We start from the raw sequence: 4,563 nt of genomic DNA, 5'->3' as shown, positions 1-4,563 counted from the left end.
AAGCTGATTTTCCACTTCCGGGAATGAGCTAATCATCTTTCGCTTCAGGATGTAAACTTGTGAGCTTCGCTTGGTAAAGTAGATTGAGTGTAGATCAACGCTTGTTGCAGCGAGATTCTTATTCGTCGAACTTTTATTCATTTTCTTATTATAGGTTAGTGGTACATATACAAATGTATAAATGTTACAATAAGAAAAAAAGTAATGAGAGTGGGTGATATGCATGTTATATATGACATGTAATGCATTTTTAAAAATTATCCTTTAGTTTGGATAAAGGCATTATGGTGCCCATCAACATCAACAGTTTGAGATTTCAATCGCCTGCTCTTTGGGCACATGATATGGAGCCTAATGGTCAATGTTGTAATTGATTCATATCAAAGATCTGAAAGTCATTGTGATGATAGGAAGTGCAGATCTGGAGATAACTCAAGCATGCAATAATTGAATATTTCTCTTGGAGGCTGTACTGATACTTGTACAATGATAGTTGGCTTTGCAATAATCTCATGCAGATAGCAATAAAATCTCTTTTCTTTTCTTACTTTTACGCCTTAATTTTTGCCTAAGACGCCCTTTCAAGTTTTCAACTTAACAAGCTAAGGTCTTAACTTTTGCCTAAGCTGCCCTTTCGAGTTTTTAACTCAGCAGACTCTATTTTTGTCTAAGCCACGTTTTCGGGTTTTTAACTTAGCATTTTCTTTTCTTTATACTTTTTCTTATTTTTTCTTTTTTCTTTTTTCTCTTTTTGCATATTTGGCTACTTAAGAAGTGTGAACTAAAGCACTCATAGTCCCTTTTGTCAATGGTTGCAGATGATTATACTGATTTTCAAGACTTCTCCTCAGATAAGATCGAAAAACTCTAGCTCTATGGACTCATTGAGCGTGATGCCATGATTGATGAAGTGCTATAAATTTTTGAATTTTTCCGCAAGAAACATAAGAACAAAAGTAAAAAAAAATGATCTTGCTTCTATTTAGATCTCATAGGTTGTACTTCTTATTTTGTTTTCTCCTTCTAGCAGTGCATAATCAAATTCTATTTATTTAATAAGGGCATAGATGGGTACATTTTTTATGTCACATGATACTACTCTTATTATCAACTAGTCCATTCGAATTTTCTAGTCGAATATTTTTCTCCCACCTTTTTCTTAACTTTTATCTGACTAACTTATATGGATCCTCTAGTCAGCGAGACTTGGTTGCCTTCTTTTTTCTTCAAAAGATAGAATATGAAATAGTATAGATTGACTTGTGAACTTATTGCCCCCGAGATTTAAACTCCTTTCAGCATCTTTGAGCTTAATCTTTTCTTTTTTTGATATAAAAGTTTTTGACTCGATCTAAATTTCTTTTTTAGAGTCAAATGTAATGGGTCTTGCATGCTTCAAGATTAGAACACTAAACTTAATCTCTTATATCTTCGGAGGCCTTTGCTTCAAGGTTGCTATTAATGTAATCTAGGATATACCTGGCATTCTTGCTTTACCCCCAGTATGTTGAATGACTACACTACCTTGAATTCAATCATGTTATATCAAATACTTTTTCTTTTATTTTTTTCTCTCTCACTTTTATTTCTTTAAGAGTTATATTATATGTAGTAAAAATGTATCTAGGATTATCATTTGTACCCAAACTAAATAAACTAATTCTATTGAATTAATATCAAACATACTCATATAGTAATCATTCTCATGCAAAATACCATTACAATAAACATAAAATAAGCAAAACCAAAGTTTTATCATTGATCCTAACTAACAGCAAAACCATTGTTCTAAATCGACATACGAATCTTGTGAAGCTTCATCATCTTTAAATGGTAGGTCTTTGATCTCTTTAGCTTGATATTTTCCTATGTACCATCCAGCTTTAGTATTTTCAATTTCCTCTACTTGTAAGCCATCATCATACAAGCCTGCAAAGGTCTTGGGTTTCATCATTTGCAACTTTTCCACCCAAGATGGGAGAACATTTCGGACTATCATCCAAACTTGATCCTTTTTAGAAGGCTTGTTCTTCATTAAAAACTATTTTGTTTCTCTATCTAGTCAAGAATTCAAAAAAAGACTCATTTGGTTTTTGCTTTATCGATTCTAAATACCTTATAGAGACTTCTAAGTGAACATTGTAGTTATATTACTGCACAAAAGCATCACAGAGCTTTTTCCAATCAGACTTGATGGACCTTTCCAACCTATGGTACCAGTTCACAACTAGATCTTCTAATGAGAGTACAAACAGCTTGATGATTTGGAACTTAGCCAAATGAGTAGTACTCATAATAGTAGAATATTGCTTCAAGTGCAACTTTAAATCTCTAGTTCCGTGAACTTCTGCATTTCAGGCATACAAAATTTGGGAGGTAATTATTTTCTCCAATCAGCATCAGTTCATCGAAATCAAAGGTTAAATCTAAACCTTGATCTTTCAGCATATCTTGCATTTTATCGAGCCTTTTAATCGGACTATGCAGAATCTTAAATTCCATAACAATTTTTGCAATAAGAGAATACTCTTTTTTAGCTTGTTCTAGTATGTAATCATCTAAGTTTTAGAAGTGCTTACTACGTGCTTCCACATTATGAGTAGCAGCAGCAATAGTTGCAAAGGCAGTAGTAGTATTTTGGATAGTCTGTTTTCCAAAAATCCCAGCCAAAGCTTATTGGAGTTCCTCTAAGATCATAATCCTTAGGTCAACTATGATTCAAGTCTTGATAGCATCAATGTCTTGCACATGGGCCATCTTTGAAAGTAGTGGACTTCTTGAGCTCTTGTCTAATATTGTCTCGATTGCTAATGAAATGGGTCCTCTTGACACCCTTCTTGTCTCTTTCAAATGGTAATAAATCTTTATGGCTAAAGACAAGGTGTTAGTATGATGCATGCAATGCATGGGATGCATGATGTACGTGATATGCAAAAGGTCAAAGAGAAAGGGTTAGCATACGTAAAGTCATTATACAAATCCTTGTTTCTCCTACACGATCCATGATGATTTCTTCTTCCCTAGGATTTTGGGCTTAAGCTTCCTACCAATAGGGATAATAGGCTTGACGCCTATGGCATAATCTCTCCAAGCATATTAAAAATAAATAAGGCAATGTTTCTCAGTATTAGTATAAAACTTGCATATTTAGGTCTTGGGCCTGACTCCACATGTCTTTAGGCCAACATTTTCCAACATTTAGCCTTAAGTACATATAAAGAGAAACATCTTAAATAGTAAGCAAAATGGGCTCCTAGGGGAGATTATTATGGTCATTACCATGAGTTGAGTCTTTGGGTATGGATAAAAGCTTCTACAATCAAAAAGTACTCTTTCTTGGCTCGTCTTCCTACTCAAGGGTCCATGCAACGAAGGAAAGTCACTTATAGTGATGCAAGAATAATCTGTTAAATAATAAAATTAAAGATAAACATACACTGGATTCAACTTCTCTTATGCCTAGTGGAGTCGCCACTATGGGCGGCTGTTTCGAGTGCACACTTAAGTGTCTTTAGATACTACGATACTGCAAGACTTTTCAACCTAATTGAGAACACGCTAACTAGTCATAGAGACTAGCAAGGAGATGTAAGTCGCCGCATGGGTAACCCAAACACTTTTACTAATGAGTGATGTTTCTTGATTCTATAAGGATGATTACGTCACAAATTCAGAGATGGATACGGAAGCCAACTTCCTTATTTATGTATATTTGTCTTTAATTCTATTATTCAATGGACTATTTCCTATAAATGCAACAGTTATATATTACACATCAAGTACTACAACATGTGAGGTCCTCTTGAATCTAGCTCATTTTATTAAAGCCTAGCCTACACTCCAAGTTATTAACCTAACTTACTAATTAATTATGTACAAAGCCCACTTACTCTAAGCCCAATTACAAGTTATGCTTTGATTACTAACCTTTAAGCCTAATGGACTACTTTTTATGAAAATTAATAAAAGTAATAATAAAAAGAATTTCAAAAGAAATCCATATTCATGATGTAGATGGACATACATTAAGTTTCAAAGCTCAAAGTTTCTTTACCTTATATAATCTCGAATTAATAAATAATTAATGATTTGTTGATTTTTTATTACTTATTTTGTTAAAAGACGAATATATTATTTATTTACTAATTTAAAAAAGTTTTAAAGGCCTTTTACTTTTGATGTCTTGACCCACTCGGTTTATTATTATTCATGTGGTTCTCATAGTTTACAGCGGGTCTTACGGATTTTGACGAGTTTCAACGGTTTCTTTGCTCATTTGAGTTTATAGTTGAACTAACCCTTTTTTTACAAATTACGGTTGAACTAGTTCAACCGGTGGGTCAGTTCAGTTTTGACAATACTAGTTTTATAGTCCTTAGTATAGCTTAGCTCTTTAGGCGCTAGTCATATTAGATTAAAGGAGTAGAATTAAAGTCTAGGGTTCTGTTGATGTTTTTGCCTTGATTGGTGATTTTACTGAAATATCTATGATACACGATTTGATTGAAATCGTTATAATGCGTGACACGACATGTTCGTATTGCATTTTCTTATATTATATCT

Source organism: Ricinus communis, chromosome 8, assembly GCF_019578655.1.
Source record: "Ricinus communis isolate WT05 ecotype wild-type chromosome 8, ASM1957865v1, whole genome shotgun sequence".
In the NCBI taxonomy this organism is placed as follows: domain Eukaryota; kingdom Viridiplantae; phylum Streptophyta; class Magnoliopsida; order Malpighiales; family Euphorbiaceae; genus Ricinus; species Ricinus communis.
Note: the sequence above shows the minus strand (reverse complement) of the source record.